Below are 19,725 nucleotides of genomic sequence, written 5' to 3'. Positions count from 1 at the left end.
CGGCAGGCTTTTCACCCCAACTCTGACTGTGGCTGTTCAGAGCAGCTATAATCATTTCTGCCCTCAGACGTGATTGGATGACACGTCATACAAAGTAGTTTCTTCCGAGCATACGAGCCTCTGCCTAGTTAGAACTAATCTAGGAGGCTGGGTTAGGACCGAATGTAGCACAAATTCATTGTCTCACAGGCACCTGAAAGAGCAGGTCTCCAACAAATAAGCCCCTTCACGTATTTCAGACAGGCTTCTCTGTCAAACAGAGCTCTAAAACTTTCCAGGGCGAAGTTTGATGAGTATACCTCCTGATGACAGTGAGTAATGTCAGAACACTCCCCAGTGTTCTGACATTAGGGAGGGAGATGCATCCTTGGGTTGACCAAAAAAGCATCATTGCAACAGCCAACACACAAACGTTTTAATGTGCAACAGCACAGTAAGAAGTTACACAGTTACACTGAGGTCATCTGACGAAGTTATCCGTCACAACGATACTGCTTTTAGGAAATGTGGATGAGGAGTGCATGTAGCACAGAGTTGACCTCAATGTTTGGATGAGGACAAATTTGCAAATTTCAGCTTGTGGTAAATGAGTGACTAAGCCCATAAGAGTCCCATTAGAGGGCACCTACGTTCTTTGTCAGCTGTGGTTGTTTTCATGTTTCAATTATGGGTTATTTTTTTAGGTCAGGCTCTGCAGATTTTAATGATGAAGTCAAAGAAAGAGAGCAACGGAAATGTATCTCTAAGCTGGCGGGTAACCAAGGGAAATACTGTATGCCTTCAAAAAGACACATGCCAAGAATCCAGAAACCTGGAGGAGTAAAAACCAAGAAGCGGGAAATCCAGAGTCATTGACCTCAGTTCTTCTACTGACAGTGAAAAAATGTTCTCTGGAAAATAAGATTTTCTGTATCGAACTTCAGAATTCTGTTACTCTTTCTCTCCATGGTGGAAAACACCAGATATTAAAATTCATGTTACATACAACAGACATTATTGAAAGCATGAAAACGTGGAACAAGAGAGTGCAAACAGAAGAGAGGTGGGATGGCATGAGTCAGACACTGAGCCCAACCCTTTTACAGAAAAAATGGTTTGCTTTGGCAACAGAACGGAGGTGTTATTAGTTTCCAATTAAGACAGTGAAAGCAGTCCATGAAGCTGATTCCATGTTCACAGGTTTGTCAGTTGCAGTAAACCTTCATGACATTGCTGCTTATTTCCTGTGTCTTCGGGTTGCGTGCCAAAGCAAACAATATCAGTTTTATTTGCACACAGACTGTATCACTAAACAGTGGCTACATTTGCAGGTGCAAATTGAATTGAATAGAGGCATTGTTAATGTTATTATTAACACCTGTGCTTTTTATATGATGTCAAAATGTCTTCTTTGTAAAAGACCTATTGTTTCCCAACCAGAAAGATATGTTTACTTCTGTTGTAGTCATTACCTTTATGCAATGCAGCTTTAATGTCTGTCAAATGCCAAAACCACGGAAAAAACACACCTTCGTCTTTGTGTATGTGTGTGTGTGTGTGTGTGTGTGTGTGTGTGTGTGTGTTCATGAGTGTGTGACTGCAGGTGTGTTCTTGTTCCCTGATAACAAAGCTTACAAGGTCACAAAGATTAGAAGACATTGCCGAGGTATAGTGACATCTTCACAATGCCAGTGGACAGGTTTTAAAAGGATGCATGCAAAGGATGTGACTTTTTTTCATTTCCTTTACCATTCATTTTATACATGTTTGTATTTTTGTAGGTCTGTCATCATGAAGTCATTTCAGCTCCACCATCAACGGATGTTAAAATTGTGGAGGAAAGAGTTTTCATCGCTAACACACAAAATGAGAACATGCAATTCTTGTAAATGATCTTAATCACTCAGGTACATGGAGGGGTTAGCAATTGACTGCTTTTCAGTGCAAGTGCTGTAATAAGAGAATGTGAGTGATTGTCTATTTGATGCTTGTAGCTCTGTAATGTCATCTAATGTACAATTTCATCTCTGATTTAGTGGTGTGAACAGGAAAACTTATATGTGCATGTGTGTGTGTGTGTGTGTGTGTGTGTGTGTGTGTAAGGCTCACTTAACGACCATAATTGGATGCTTCCATCTAGTCTTGGTCTTTCATCAGCTTTTCACTAGTGTCCGTTGACGAAAAATAACAAGGACAAGCCAGAGCGTGTCTCATCATAGACAGGGAAGTGTTATTCAGAATTACACTCACACACACACACAGGGAGTGAACACAAGGCGCAGTGCTTCTCTAGACCTCTTCAAGACACAAGCATAAGCCTGCAAACATTGTATTATGAATTGAGATTGATTTCCCCTGAGCACAAAATACAGGAGATGTATTCCCTCTCGTGGTCAGTTCTGCTGAATTATAACACTGGTTGACATTGTTCATTTCCTCTGTCCCTGGCCTCATATCAGGCTCTAGTGCTGCTGACAGGCCTTGATTGAGAGGGAGAAACTAAGAGAGTTTGTTTGTGTGTGAGGATGAGTGTTTGTGTGTGTGTGTGTGAGAGTGTGTATGTGTGTGTGAGACAGAGAGAGAGAGAGAGAGGGAGAGAGAGAGAGAGAGTCTAAATGAGCTGGTATTTGTGTGTTGGTGACTCATGTGAGGATTGAAAACACCTTGAGAGAGAAAAAGAATGAGAGGGAGAGCACAATAGTTTGTTTTTTGTGTGAAGGGATGTTCAAGCTTAAATGTGCTGTGTGCATGTGTGTGTGTGTGTGTGTGTGTGTGTGTGTGAGAGAGAGAGAGTCTTGGGAGTGATGAAGGGGAGCCAAAGATGAAAACCATACAGGTTTTGGGGAGAATAAAAAATATTCTGTTTGTAACTGTTTGCTTTGGAGCAATTGGTCATTTTTCACACATTGCAAATCTTTGTTGGAAATCATACAGTTATCATTATTATTAAGTATTATTATTATGTTGATTTGTTTTATGTGTTTTTTGTTTTAATTCTTTTGGACAAAAATAAAATAGCTTTAAGCTTAGAGATAATGCAGGTCTTCTTAATCTAAAATAATTATATTCTAGATATTTTAAGTGTTTTTCTAAGTCTATAATGAAGAGAGAAAGAATATTTTGTCAACCCATTCAGGCAAATTTAATCCTTCAGATTCAAATCACCAAACGTGGACATAACAGTATTCAGCGGACATCGCCAAAATGTAAAATGACAACGTTTTCATGTAAAAACACACAGACAAATACCGTCATAAAGACATTGTTTGAATTTTTGTCCTGGTTTCATTCCAAACTCCAAGGACAGAAGAAAGTCGAATTATTTGATCATCATCTGAATCCCATCACTACTAACATAAAGCTGCATCTGATCGTACAGTAAACAATAGTAACATATTTTACTTGCTTACCTAAATGAAGACATTTCGTTCTGCCTCAAATTGAGATTGAAACTGTACCAACATTATTAAATGTGAAGCAGCCATTTAGTCACAGCTGACAGTCCTACAGAATGAGCTGTTTCACATAGGTGATGGTTTCAATTTTCTCTCACTGGAGAAATTCTGCGACCAAGAAATGAAGCTGTTAGTTTTGGGCTGTTTGAATTGTCTAAATTAACTTCGGTGTTTACTACTATTGTGACTTTATCTCAGTGTAACAAAGAGAGAAAAAAAAAACATGACGCACACGAGAGCGCAGGTTATTGTCTGTCAGTATGTGTGTGTGTGTGTGTTTGTGTTGGGAGGGGCTGAAGATCATTAACACAGAGAGGTCCCAGGGTCAGATCGTTATAAATACCGTTAAGCCGAGGGGCAACAGGAGCCTCTGTGTGTGTGTGTGTGTATGTGTGTGTGTGTGTGTGTGTGTGTGTGTGTGTGTGTGTGTGTGTGTGTATGAGACATGCAGAGAGTGAAGAGGTGGCAGCGGGCCCACGGGGAGTGACTTGGTAAAAGGGGGATGAAAAGCTGTAGGAGATGATAGGCGGCGGGAGGAAGAGAGAGATGGACAGGAGAGGTGAAGGTATAAGTGGGGTCAGGTCAAGACCCACGACCCGACACCGTTAATGGAGCTGATGTTTAAACTGGTGGAGACTGGAGCTCCTCGCAGTCTGGTCGGGAGAAACCTGGGTTAACAGTCAATAAATTACATTGCCTTGCTTTCAAAGTTCAGGTCATGAGTGAGAGGGAGTGGCAGGAGCATGAACACTAAAACTGCCAATTACTGCATCTCATTGTTTTCAAGTCTATTTGTCTTTTTAACAACAGGTGCTGTGTTGTGACTGTTTAGGTTAGTGAGACACCAGTTGTCAAGTGAATGTGGAGAGTTCAAGGGGAAGTGTTATGGATTGCAGATTTAACCATAAAAGATTTTCTTTAAAGGACAGTTCCAGGTTATTACAACTCGGGTCTTATTGTGGCAGTATTTGCAATCATTTGTATTGGTAATGACAACACTGGACTCAGCAAAGTAAGCAGCAAATAACAGTGACATCGCTACAATACAATCCAACCAATATCCAATTAAGTCAGCAGGTTATGTTATCTAAAAACTGACAGTGAGGTCAGCAATAACCCATCATTGGATAAGAAAGCCACCGTTGGTGCTGTAGGTCAAGTTTAAGAAGTAGCCAGTCACTATGAAAACTCTGATGTACATTTAACACAAACATTTAAATGAATACATTTCCCTTTAGCCTTTGCTTTCTCTTAATCATTTTTTGCGAACATGTGGGTTTGATCAACTAACCACCTGGCATCCTGTTTGTGTTTTTGCAGTCCATGTATTAGCCCCACACAGCAAATGTACCCGCTGTACAGATGTTAGCTGGAATGTAAGGAAACAAGCCACGCACACGCCAACCGTGAGTATGGAGTGTTCTCAGCTTCGGTGTTGAAACTGAGCTCAAAACTGACCAAGAACCCCCACCCTTCATTTCTCTCCAGTCTATCTATGTTTTCCTCTTGCCTCAGGATATATACATATACAGTATATATGCAGATTTGCCTTTGCCTAAATTAGTTCCACTGAGGGCATATTTGTCTCCATGTGTGTCTTTGCATTGGCCTTATTAATTATTCATTATTGATCAGCCACACTCTAAAATTTACTTACTCAGTCTGACACAACTTCAGTGGTGTTGCCATGTTCCCAGATCTCAGCAATTAACTTGGTGAGAACAATGTTACTATTATAATAGGAATAATTACCAACAGAATGAAATAGGATCCAAGTTGTATGAAACTTTATTTAAGTAGAGTGAAAGCATGAAACATTTACTCAGCACTATTTGAGCGATCAAACGCACCATTTAAACAACGTTGATCATCTAGGTCTTGATCAGGTTTGTGTACCGCAACAAATGGCCCAGTGTCTGACTGAACAGCTGTTTCTGTCAAGGGAGGATGGGCAATGCTGCCATCCAATCAGAACACACCTCACAAATAATGACACTGTTAAATTAATGACCTCCAGTCCACACGACCCATTTCGTCAGAGGTTTATGTTGAGTGCTGGGAATGAGATGCCTGGTGAAACTGAGCAGATGTTTTTTTGTCGAGAAAGTAGGAAAATCCCTTCCCTTTGAATGTTGTGGAGATAATAGAAACCTAAGCGCTGCACAGTGCTTCCAACCTATAGAAAAGCAATCCACTGTCTTTCCGCTGTTGCCAGCAGGACAGTCTACTGTGGCAGGATGTGGGTGCTGAGAATAAAATCATCTGCAATTCAGCCATAATGCAACCCTGAAGCATTCTGCAGAAATTCAGACGTATTACAGCCATCGCATGGAAAATGGACGATGATGAAGCTCCAGATACAACACAGCAACGGGTCAAGCAGTGTTACACAGCTATGAATACGCCCGTATGGACAGTCCATTCTTCACCTCTTTTAGTTGCTGCTGTGACACCGGTGTTGTTGTGAGAGCCCGGGGGTTTCGGGGTCTGGAGTGGAGCAGGAGTTTTATGGCAGGAGACTACACTGGAGCTGAGTTAAAACAATGACTGTGAGTGACTGTATTGATCTCTGTTAGACTCTCTGGGTGCACCTCAAACAAACAGAAGCCATTTACTGCTGCATGTTCCTCAGGGCAATGGATGTAGAGGGGCTATTATGGGATTTAAGGACATCAGGACCTGTCAGTCAGTCTGTTAAAACAGCTTGGTTGTCTTTTGCTCAAAGCGGAACAGCGAGAACAGTTGTTAGCAGATAATAGTGGATTTGATGATTTGAGATTACTTTATTGGCAGTGGTCAGTGAGGTCAGAGTGGGAGATTGGTTGACGTATGGGGTTTGGATGAGATTCAGAGGTGATGGATGACCTAGATATCAGGTACAAGTCGGATTAAGCAAGCAAGCGTTGAACTGTTGTTTAGTCTCCGTGTTATTAGCCACTTGGCACATTTACTGCCACCACCTTGGCTCCGGCTGCTGACGGAACATCATGAGCCAGAGCAGAAACAACTCGATTTTTGCGATATTCTTTACAATTTCACAGGCACAAACGCTTGGCTACAGTATGATAATTTGCCTGTTGATCAAAAATAATTACAAATCAAAAAGGCAGGAAATTCCTTCATGCAAATCCTATCATTCTGCCTCTTTTGGATGTTTTATCAAAGCAGGCAGAGGAACAGTCGCTATGACTTCAGTGCGAGGGCAGGACTGCTGCCTCTGCTGACCCCGAAGGCCTCGGTGACCCCTCAAGACCTTCACAATATGTGCAAACACACGTACACAAACACACACACACACTCACAGATGACTGGTAACATAAACCCGATGGTCTCTAAACTTCGCTGTCACCCTGCTGAACACAGGAAGTAATCTATCGATCCAGGATGAAGAGGAACGGAGGGATGAAGTGGAGAGAGACAGACAGACGAGAGGCAGGGGAGAGGAGGGGAAGTTTAAAGCGTGAGGAAAGAAAAGCAGCAGATTCACTGAGCGGTTGGCAGAAAGATGGTAAGGTAAATAGAATCAAAATAATGCAGGAAAAGAAACATGTAAATGAAATTGATCTTCTTATAATAAGCACTGGGGTTTTCTAGACCATTTTCTGTCCAAGTTTTACTTGTAGAACCGTTTTTTTTTTTGTTTGTTTGTTTTGTTATTGCATATAACAGATTTGAGTATTCGTGTTTTTGCTGAGTTCTTCTCACTGGTTTGAAGTGAGGCAGGTCTCAGCTGGAAAAGGGTGATGTCACATATCTGTGCACCGATCAGGAATTAGCAACATCTGAATCAGTTGTGGGGTGTGTCGGCTTCCATTGTAATTGCCAATTAAATCTTATCAAACCAAACAGTCCTGTTGAAGCAGATCACCTGAAGTTTTTGTGTAAACTCTTACTCAAAAAATAAATAAGGATGTTGGACCAATTGGAAAAGTGTCTGCATGAAAGCACAGCTTGAAAAAAAAAACAGGGAGAACAGAGAACTCCTACACATTGCCTTGATGGTCTATTTATTAATTGACAGTGTTTTGGTCTGTGCTTTACTGTCTGCTTCACATTTTTGCATTTGTGAGATTTACATTTATCAGCATAGGCCACAACAAATGGATATTGGTTATTGTTATATGCCCTGAAATTCCATATCAGTAAATCTGTACTATCTGTAAAATATTACAGATATTACAGACCTCTGTTTTGCTTTAAAGGCCTTCCATGGACGTTTTTGTTTTTCAAAGAGGAAAAACTGAAAGGTCTTATTCAACAGCAAAAAATGCCAATCACAACTTCCTAGAATCCAAGTTGATGTCTTAAAATGTCTTGTTTTGTTTGACTAACATCCTCTGCAGCAAGGATTTTTGCAATCATCGTCAAAATTCTTCTGTTCATCGACTAATCAATAAATCAATTGACCGTTTTATTTTACAGAATCTATTAATAGCATACTTTACCTATTACTGTAAAGATCATTTATGTGTCATGTCAGGGAGAAATGGCAGCTTATGATGGCAAATAGCCTTCAAATAAATGTGTAACTTTGAGCCTAAAATGCAAAGAACAACAAACAATCAACAAAAAGTTTTGAAGGGAAACAACGACTACTACTGACAAAGAATAGATTGTATGTTGCATGGATAGAGGGAGAAGGGCAGAGAAAGAGCAGAGAAACAGTGGGATGGATACAGTAGATGGGTAGAATTTCCTCTACACTGCAGTTAGGTAAATGTCCATGAATCTGCCTGTACAAGCCAGAAATCCTCCTCCTCCTCTTTGGCCTAATGCAGAGGCCTATCACATTCCCCTTTCCTCTGTACCATCCATTGGTAAAAATAGACATTTCCTCTTCTCTCTCTCTCTGCTTCTGTCTCACGTCGTGTATCTCCTTTCCCATCTCCATGCATATGTCTACCACCCCGCTTTCTTTCATCATCCTCCTCTGTGTTACTTCGTTGTTGCCCCCTCAGTCTGATCTTTTCTATAAATAATATTCTACCCACATTCACCTTCTCATATGACACACTGGGAGACCAATGCTTCCTACTTAAAGATGTGGGGGGATAAATAAATAAATCTCAATATTCTCAATCTATTCAACTGACTGTGGTGGAAAGCAACAAAGTCCATTTACATACTAAAGTAAAAATTTGATGTACTTTACTTGAACATTTGCATTTATGCCACTTTATGCTTCTGACTCCACTAGATTTCTTTGACAGCTACTTTCTTTGCAGATTAGGATTTTATATGTTTTCACATCGTTACAGATTAAACTTTCTAAGCGTATATAAAAGTGTTAACAGCCTACCCAAACCAGCTTCACTTGCTCAACTATAACACTGAAATACTTATTCATTATTGCAGCAGTAATAATAACTGAAATAATGTTTACAGTGGTGGGAGACGTATTGAGTTCCTTTTAAATAAAGTTAAAGCAACAATTCACCAATGTAAACACACTCGATTACAAGTAAATGCCCTGCATTCATTATTAACAGTAAAAGGTACTTAAAGTATCAAGTATTTGTCTTGCAAAAAAGATGATCTGTGATTAATCTCTTATTATATACGACTATGCATCAATGTGTGTGCAGCTGGTTGAGGTGAAGCTATAGTTTGAACTACTTTATGCACAAAGATATGGTTAAGTGCAGCGGTTCCCAACCCAGGGGTCAAGCCCGATAAATAAATGAGGGGTCATGAGATGATTAATGGGAGAGGAAAGAAGACAAACAAAGTTCTGACACAATAATTTGTTTTCATGTTTTTAGAATTTTCTCTAACCTTTGGCTTTTTGTGGAACGATTGATAATTTTAACTCTTTGTACCAAGAGCAGTTATTTCAATGAGATTGTATGAGAAGTTTAATGTTGACAAGGTGAAACTGCCAAAAACACACAAACATCTGAAACATGACAAGGGGTGTCAGGTAAACACTGCAGAGTCACAAGCCACACACGTCAAACAAAGTACTGTATTTTATAAGCTTACGTTTATAACGTAAAATCTGGGAAACAACCAGTAACTGCAGCTGTCAAATTAAATGTAGTGGAGTAAAATAAACAATATTTCCATCGAAAATGTTGTGACATTGAGCTTAAAATGTAAATACACTGAATACTTCTGTCACCGTTTCCCCGAAGCTTCAAGCATAACCCATCAACTATATGAAAACGACTAAATTCCAGTGACATAAAAGAAAAAAAGAAATATTTGTGACGTAATTTGGGGCGGTGGGAGTTCATCACTCCCAGCAACATTCTCAAAGGTTTGAAAAGGAAAAGCCTTAATGACAGTAATGACAATGAAACATTATTGCTTCCTACAGCTAAGAGATGGGCCGAGTCAAAGAGGCAGGGAATGAAAAGATGATTTACAGAAAAGAGGAAGTACAATAAAAAAGAGGATTTGGATGTGGCATCAATTTCAAAGCCCGAATTGACACAGATTTATTCAGTTTCATTTATTGTGTCTTACTGAGCCTTTTGTTCCTGATAAATAAAGGAACACTCAGCTAAAAAAAAATATGCGTTGACACAGAGACGCACACCTAAAAGCAATTGCACTCTCAGATGAAAAAGACACATTTACACACGAGGGACGCCAATAAATGATTTCTTTTATTGAAAATAAAAAAAAAAACTCTGTCTTTCTTCTGAAGAAGGAAATATCTTTTTCAAATGAGCCTTTTAAGCAATTACAAAGAATCGTCTCTTGAACGCAGCTTTAATGTCAGTTTATGGAAGAGGATCATGGCCTAAAAGTCCTGGTAGCTACAAATGTAGCAATTTTATTTCTGTTTAGCTTTGTCTCTATGCTGCTCTTGACATGACTTATAATTCAGACATGTTTTTTTATGTCCTGACTGTGGAGAGGTATAAAGGTCATCATTGTGCAATTATGTAAATGTATTTTTTCTGTAAAATGCAGGGGTGATATTTATGGATGGTGCTGCAGTTAGCGGACAAACCATTGCTGATGGAGACACATGAAAAATGAGGTATGGTAATGTCTGTAACAACCACAAGAATGTAAAATGGTCACTTGATAATAGTTCAGTTATAAAACAATAATATTGTGTATCAGAATGTCCAAAGGAAATAAAAAGGACAAAATAAAATAAAGATAAAACAACATTCACTTCCAGTTCAAAACCAATTATACTGTACTGTCCCAGTGTTAGCATTTTTTCAATTTTTAGCTCAAACGTCTTCAAAACATTTCCAATAAAATCTAAAGTATGCGATTTACAATGGTCGAACAAACATAAACTATGTACAATTGTGTGCAAAAAAAAAAAAAAATCTAAGCAGTTCAACCCTATAATAGGAACTGTAAGGGTTTACAGGACAATAACTCATATCTTCTGAATTGCACTGTGCTGTATTTTGTTGGAATGTAATGAGCGACACTGGTTATTCAAAACCCCATGAAATAATTCAGCATTTAGCTTGTTGAAATATAAGAACATACAGGACCAAAGTTAGCTTAAAATATGGACCAAATATTTCTCTTGAAGCTCCCAGTGAAACAAATCCTGATTAAACATAAGTATAAATCAGCTTCACACTAGTTTTTGTTTTAAAGGAAGAGTTTGACATTTTGGGAAATGCAGCAGCCATTTAGCTTAGCTTAGCACAAAGACTGGAAACAGGGAGAAACAGCTAGGCTGGCTCCATCTAATTGCAACAAAATCCACCTACTAGCACCTGTAAAGCTCATTAATTAACACATTACATCTTGTTTGTTTATTCCAAACAAAAAGGAAAGTATATTTCACAAAATATCCAACTGTTCCTTTAAGTTGTGGACACAGTAGAGGTCATCTTTCTTTAACTTATCTTCCCATGTTTATAAGCCTGTTATTTAGGCCTCTGAATGTTCAGTTGGTTCTCCTCAATGAGTTTAAATACTGGTCATGTCACATTTGGTAGATGCTTTTATCATGTGGTTGATAAAATCCACTTTGCACCCTTTGCACTAACCAGTGATTAATGCATACCTTAGAAAAGACTTTGTCATAGTAAATGATCAGGCTATAACATATGCACTATATTGTAAAACACAAACAAAAAAAAAGCATAGCTTTAAGTTCACACTTAGCAACGGCCACAAATCTTAACTGCAAAAGTTACATTCATGTTGCTGATGAAGCTAAAATGTTTGAATATTTCATAAGCAGACTGTTAATGCATCTGGTTGAAGTTTCCCTCTGTAATTCAAAACACACACACTCTGTCTGTCTCAGTCTGTCTTTCCTTTAAAACACACACCGACTGATCCATACACAAACACACCCTCAGTAATACCACAGACACACAAACAGACACCCACACTTCCCAATCTTCCCCCTCCATTCACTTGTTATACTGACTGTTATCGTTAATTGCCTCTGGGTTATTTTTAATTGATTTTGTTCACCTTTTGTTTTTATTTATTAATTTTGTTGCATTTTTTAAACATTCTTCACTCTAATGGGTTTTTGATGTCATTTGGTTTCTGACGCCTAATTAGCACTTTGGCAGATTGATTATTTTTTCTCTTTCTTCTAAGCCCCAAAGGGATTGTAATATGGGATTTTCTTCTAATTATGAGCTTTTTACTCTCTTTGTATGAATACACAAGTGAACTAAACCTCCAAACTACACTGACTGTGAAAGTTCAACCAAACAAATGTTCCCGTTTGCTGACAGTTCCCTAATTCTCCTAAAGAATTCAATCAGTCTCGCAGTACAAAGGCTTCAGAGAGCTTTGGGAGTATATCTCAGTGTTACACTAACCTATCATTTCCCTGGGAAAAAAAAACACCATATATTTCTCAGAAGTAGTTTAAAGACACTTTCAAAATTACTCCAGCAGTAAAGAAATGAACCTTTAAACTGAAGTATATGTAAAGTATAAACACTGCGGTTTAAACAGCATGGTCAATGAACACCACTTAAAATGTGGATTTTTATACATCAGTGAAAGTGCACAGCCCCTTTTTTTCTTATTAATGGATGTAGAGGCTGCTCAAGCGCACACGCTTAAGATAATGTGATATAAAAACATGAGCAATCTCAAAACATAGGATGGTGCTTTTCTTTTCTTTTTTTTCCGATTAAATTTACTGACCATTTCGGCTGTCTGGGGTTTGGGATAAAAAGGTTGTACTCAGACATTTTAAACTGTGATTTCTTCTCTCACGCCAGTGAAAGTGTCTTAACCCTGAAGCCCTCTAAATCAAATATTCTCCCATACATCTGCCCGGACCTCAATCTCAGCCAACGCTGCCTCTCTCTATGCATGTGTGTGTGTGTGTGTGTGTGTGTGTGTGTGTGTGAGACGACACAGAGTCATCCCACATACTGACATGTGCAAATATGGTGGACTGCACGAAGTAAAATTCTACCTATATGTCGACATGCCATGCATGTGATGCACTAAAGCACTCGACATGTGCATGCAATTATTAATTTATGAGTGCATTTGTGAATATAAGCATCTGTCCTCCATAATGTAACTGAGATGTATAATATTGTATCCTGTGGTTCTAAAACATGGACGCACTGAAGAAAGTGCATTAAGATTTTAGATATTTATGTCCAATGAAGCCCAAACTATTCAGGTTTCCTCTGTATTCTGTATGTTCCTGGATCTTTCTCTTAACTATGTGACAGTGTACACATCTGTATTAGTACAGCCAGATGTGCATGCATGACTGCATCTGTCTTTCAGAGAGGAAAGGTGGGTGGAAGGACACTGATGATTAATTTAACAGGGACTTCAATTTATGATCTTGTGTGTCACTGTGTGTCTTGTGTTTTGGATACTGACAAGGCGTATGTTCCCTAATAAGTTACAGACAAGGCATGTAACATCTTAAACATTTTGCACTATAAAAAGAAACCCCCCCACCCTCCAAAATAATAAAATAAAATAAAAAATTGCAACCAACATCCTTTGATTTATAGGGGCCACAAATTTTCACTGTAACTCAGCTGCTGGCAGTGGAGGACGAGGAAAAGAAATCTGTTTCATGGCGGATGTGTGGGATGTTTTGACAGGTGTAGTGAATACCTGCAAAACTAATTTGACAGTTATGCAGCAGTTTAACAGCGCAGTGGCTTCCAAACAGTCAGGTAGCGTGCTCTGCCACTCCTGGTGTTAACAGTCTGTAATAAATAATTTCAGAAACCTGCCCAACTCTTCACATAGTTATCCTTTTTAACATTAAGTTGCACACAAGAGCGAGGTAATTGGAAGTGAAGTCATTTTCTCTCAAACTCATTCCCATATCTCTAATCACTTTTATTACTTGCTCGAACTGTGACTTGCAGTAGCGCAGGCCACTCCAACAGAAAGATGCTGCCAAATTCAAACAAAATCACTTTTCTTCTTCAAAGCAACTCTTTCTTCCCCTGTTCACAAAGTAGTATTGGTACTCACTTTAATGAGCCTTCTTCAAACTGTTCTGCTCTGTTCTTTCAGTTCAGCCGGATCACTGAGAGCCAGTGAAACGGCTGAGAGTCTCACTGTTAGAATTTGGGATATGATACAGATGATTATACAGGATAATAGAGGGACTGAAGATGGTCTGAGTATAAACAAGACCTTTTACACACCATTGTTCACAAAGTTAGGATTGTGTAGTGTGCATGAAGATACTTTGTGGATGAGCTGGTCCTCGTCACTACCGGGGGGGGGGGGGTTAAGTGGTAAGGCACAAAATCAGCAGCAGAGTGTTTGTGTGTGCCTACAGAAGGTGGGATGTGTATGGAGGTGGGAGGCATGTGAGTATTTGGAGATGTAGGTTAATGGCTGTCTCCGTCCCTCCGATCTGAATAATTCATCCAATGGGAGGCTTTTATGTGTCTCTGAAGAATCTCTCTGATTGGTTGATCGGGGCTGCTGCATCTCAGCGCTCTACCTGGTTCTTCTACCTTTAGAGATTGATAATGGACACTATTCACCTGAGCACAGTCTGTGTGTGTGTGTGTGTGTGTGTGTGTGTGTGTGTGTGTGTGTGTGTGTGTGGATTTGCACAATCCTGTAACCCCCTACAGAGCCTACTCCCTTCATTTCTTATACATTTTTTGTTTTGTTGGTTGGATATGTGGATGCCCCTCTCTCCCTTATCGTCCCCCGTTCCCTATTTTCTCACTCCTAGTTTCCTCCCCACTCTTTCTCTTTCACAAACACACTCTCACACGCAAATACACACACAAATGCACATTCACACACAAGCAATCTTTCTCTCTTTCTTTTAGTCTCTTGTGTGTCCGTCTCGGTTAACGTGAGACCACCTCCACTGGGATGTTCTGAAACAACACACAGCCTGAAGGGAAACACAAAAAAACATAAACGATAACAAAAACCAAGACAACTGTAAGAAAAGAAAACAACACAACTGTAAAATAATAATAATAATAATAATAATAATAATAATGATAATAATATTGAGGTTCCTATTACAAACTGCATTTACAGGAGAAGTTGCTGGTAGTGTCAGTAACACAGAGAATTATGTTGCTCAACATTTGTTATAAAAGTTGTTTCTGTGATGTTATACGGTAGGATGGAGAAAGAACACAAGGCTTTTTGCTTTATGCTTGAAATAACATTTAGTCATTTCAATGCTAAGAAAAGCAATGTACTGTGGGGTTTTATGCCAGTCTTTCATATACAGTTATTCGTTAATAACCTTGTATTGTTTTTCCACTGTGAGTAAAATATTGTCAAGGTTAAAAAATGTAGTATTAGAACAGAGAGGTTTAGTAAATTAACCAGATGTTATTCACAACAGAGCAGCACCAGAATTTTTTTTAGTCACAATGCTTGAAAATAAAATACAGTATTTATCATATCTGGAACCATAGGCTCAGAAACTGTGCTTGCATGTGCACAGGGGTTACAATTTATAAAAGGCTGCAATGGTAGTTTCAAGATCATGATCAGACCCAGAAACAGCAAAGCTGTGTCGGTGATGGAGGCAGAGACATGGTGGTAGAGCACTGCGTTAAGACCTGGGTACATGACTTCACTAAGTAAGTTTAAGTACACAACAAGTAAACAAACAGGCACTCAACAACAAGACTAGGAGTCTCCAGCCTCGCTACTCTCTATATGAGGCTGCGCTGAACACGAGGCACAGCTCAGGCTGTTGGAAATGTCTCATCAGCGTCATTAGGATTTATCATCTGGGGACCATGATTCGGGACAAAATCTCTAGTTGTTGAAATAGCACACTAACATTGCCAAGGATATTTATTTATCAATCAGTTATGCACCAAAGGTCACAGTCACAGCAGAGCAGCTTCCCATTAAAGTCCCTGTTTGTTTAAAAAATAATAATTTACTCACAGCAGGGGTGAAGTGGCCTTTTACCAAAACATGAACAATAAACTCATTGATCCTACACACACACACACACACACACTTTAAAGCACTCAGTCATCCCACTGCGACCCAATCAATGGCCACACTCATACCCACATGTATTGTAACTTCATACCAGAAAGCACAAAGGGCTGTTTAACATATGCAACTGTTTCAGCTTCCTGCCACACCTATATGATCAAAAACACATAGATCTATAATACATAAAAGATAATCAGCTGCGTGTTTCTTTGTAAAATTACAGGCTGATACCAACACCTGGTACGTCACTGGGGGGAGTCTGTGACAGCCAAACATAACGGCCTTATCTGTGTTGGAGGATTTTGTGTGCATTACCAACCTGTCCGTTTATGACAGAGGCTGAGCCAGCCAAAAAAAATAAACCCTCTTTGCTGAATCTGACATTAAGGTTCAAATACATTCCAAATATCTGAGTGAAAATAAGGAATGTCACCCAAAAGAAAAAAAAAAAAACTGGCCAGAGTTTGTGTGTGAGAAAACTGTTGGATAGAGAAGTGAGTCATGTCTGGCAAAACATCAAACGGCTGAGCGGAGAGAGATAGAGACGAGGTAGAAAGAGAATAAAAGTCAGATTCCAGGTGTGTCACAGCAGTGGTTTCAATTTAATTTCATGTAGCAACTTCATGTCCTCAGGGTCTCCGTTACATCTCTACTGATTTCCTGCTGCAGCGATACAAATGTGTAGATAGATGTCTAGATGCAATAAAAACACCACTTCTTATCATTTGGACTACACTTATTGTTTGCCTTTGTATCTCCCACAGTGTCAATATCTGAACAAGTTGGCATAACTTCCCTCTAAAACATTCAAGCGCTCAGTTTAACAGTGGAAGAGGTTCTTGTCTTGGTAAAATGTCATCCTCTCCAGAGTGGGAGCAAGAGAGAGTAAAGAGGTCCACAGCTCCACTTCACTTTCTGTAATAATTAAAAATATCTTATGGTATTAAGTGCCTGATATTTTGTTCAAGAGACATACTGTAATGAAAGAACATGAATGTGTGAGTATCAAATAAGATTCTTTAAAATCTGATCAGACAAAATGTATTTTGTCCCTATTTTGAGAAAGAAATGGTAGGAGTGGCATAAAAGCCAAATTGTGACAGAAATACAGAATGTAGAGCACCATGAATTAGATGAAAACCCCATCATTAGACAAGAACTGACAATTTTGCAAAATACTGCCTCCTGTTCAATGACAATGTTTGTTTCTTACGTCCAGTGCCACCCGTTTTCCAAATTTTAACTTTCTACAATACATGAGGATGGCAACAACGGTATTATTAAGAAAAAAAGGGGAAGGTAAACTGCAAAGCTGTGATTGAACTTGGAGTCAAATGCAATACATGCCTGTCCACCATCTCAACCTTTTCTGGCTCAGCACATAAACAGCACACTACTTCTTCCATGAATGTTACAAGTGAATTGTGAGGTGCCGATTTGTTCACTAAGGATTTACTGTAATTTTGCATGGGCTATGGGATAAAGTCCTTAAATTAGACTGAAATAATTAGTGTAACTCCTGTAGCTCCTATCCAGAAACTAATGAGGACCAGGGGTTAGGAGAGTCTGGGATAGTGGTGATATTCATCCTCCATTAGCATCTGTGGTTGCTTGGTTGAAAAACAGCACTAATGAATAAACATGCAATACTGAGGGATTCATCCAGATTGTGTTTAATCACACAGTCACTGAAAACACGCTTATTATGTCCTGTCCCAAAACAATTTCACCACTGCTGCTGCAGGTCTGAGGGAGAAGGATGTGTAATTAGGCAGCCTGCACAGTGGAAATACAGTCAGACCAGGCAAGTAATGCCTGAGACGTCTGTCAGGACAGGAATGTAAAGGAGAAAACCATTCGAGGCAGCTGACAGTTTATGACTGAGGACAGGGTGAGGCTAGCCAAAAACAACAACCTGCTTTCCCCCTTAAGCTGGCTTCATCATTTCTGTTTAGTGGAAGCTGAGAGAGGAGTTTGCAGGATGGCAGCAGACCAGAAGTAAACAAGAAAAAACCAACAAACTCATCACTAATACTCACTTTACTACCACTAGGCAGTGACTATAAAGACAATAACCTCACAGTTAGGCCCCCCTAAAGGCTTTTTGAGATTCCTTGCTGTGCCTCTGTCACACAGTCACCTCATAACAATCCACCAGAGACCCCTTTCAGCCTCTAATTTGTACCTAGACGCTAAGATGCACTGATTCAGCTTAATACTTGTGTGTGTTTGCAGCGGAGGCTTAGTGGATTAACAATCCCAGGACACAGAAGAGGAATGTAATATCAGAGCAGTTTATTGGTATCACAGAAAGTTTCCATGTGATGGTTTATGCATTTAACAAAGCCAGAACTGGGTCAGGGCCCATCTCCTCAACTGCAGAAATACCTGTAACAGTGCAGAAAAGTTACAGCTGTAGACCAGAACGTACACTAATATAAATTAATTTATCTATTGTAGATGCCACAAAGTAACACAATCCAACTTTCAGAGGACCATGGTGAGGTGACAAAGTCCCCAGAACAAGCAAGAAGTGGAAACTGCTGTGGTACAGACTTAACTGAGCATCGCCACTGGAGATAAAACGTGTCTGGTGATTGATGTTGGTTGTCCATTTACTTTCTGTCCCCTAAAGTTGTGTGTGTGTATATAAAAAGGAACAATAATGCTTAAGCAGTTGGCCTGATGTGGATTTAAACATTCACAGAGTAAACCTGAACCTCATAATCTTACCTCATGATCATAGTTTTATTATTGTAAGCTTAGGAGAATTGAGCCAGCATAAAAAATACTAACTGAACTCATACTTTATATGAAATACTGGACATATTCTGTTGTATATGGAGTGTTGTTGAGCAGTTCTGTGCATCTAGGGTGTCAGATGATAAATTAAATGTACAGTTACATAGGTCCCTGTGTGCATTTTCTCCTTCATATGTGTGTTTATAGACCAGCACCTGTTAAGACGTTCATACCAGCAGCTGGCTGTTGTTTGACTTACTGTTAAATATTTCAAAACAAATACATCTTGGAGCTTGACGTCTCAGGTTTTTGATGCTCAGTATCTCAAAGCAGCACACATCCCTGATTCAAAGTTACAATTTCATAGTCAAAAATCCAAATCAATGTCATGTCTGGCTGCCAGTCATTGTGAGTCCTTTTAGGAGGAGTGAAAAATGTTTTTCATCCTATGACTCACTTCATAAACAAAGCCAGTAAATGGGGCAAAAGATCTCTCAGCTTGAGGCAGCATGCTGCAGTAATGAACTCCGGATTAACGATTTGACGTCTTTTGCTCCATCTCAGTCTCGACTGCTGACTTCAGTCAGTCCCAGGTGTCGCTTCATGTCGCCACGTGTGTCTTTTTTTGTGCGTGTGTCTGAGGGTAGTGATTCATTCCTCTCCCAGACTCAGCTAGTAATAATGATTTAGTTTTGGAGCAGCGCAGGTTGGCAATGACGTAGGTTGCCATGGCAACAGTATGCAATGGGCAACGGAAGTCGACCATGTCACGCTGCAGACCTTCTGACAACTACACACACACAGACACGCATTTTCTGCCTGTATCCCTCCAACAGACTTGCTTTTTGTCTCTTTGTCTCTCACTTTGTCCCCCCCCGTCCCCGTCCCCCCCCCCACACACACACACACACACAGTAGAAGCAACTACAGACCATTTGTCAAAGCTATACACTGTTTACAGAGGGAAGGGTCAACAGGCAGCTTGTTGTTCAGTGCTGTCGGAGTATTAGCCTTGTTTCACTTTTTGTTCGTTCTGTCTCATATTTGTTGGACAACGATCAGACTGTGATAAACACTGAGAAAATGATACATCTCATCACTGTAGTCCAGCATTTTCAAAGGCTTTACACAAAGGCTCCATGATTTGCTGCAGTTACAG

The 19,725-nt window shown here is 39.6% G+C and overlaps 1 protein-coding gene across 1 annotated transcript in view; it reads right to left on the bottom strand.

Annotated features, from left to right (window-relative positions):
• ntrk2a (neurotrophic tyrosine kinase, receptor, type 2a) overlaps positions 1-19,725 on the bottom strand; it is a 79,703-nt gene that overhangs the window by 25,478 nt on the left and 34,500 nt on the right. The window lies entirely within an intron of this gene.

The sequence above is a fragment of the Seriola lalandi genome, unplaced genomic scaffold, assembly GCF_002814215.2.
Source record: "Seriola lalandi dorsalis isolate HSWRI2012SDOR001 ecotype SW California unplaced genomic scaffold, Sedor1 jcf7180002054524, whole genome shotgun sequence".
Lineage (NCBI taxonomy): Eukaryota > Metazoa > Chordata > Actinopteri > Carangiformes > Carangidae > Seriola > Seriola lalandi.
This window is presented reverse-complemented; position numbering and strand designations above follow the sequence as displayed.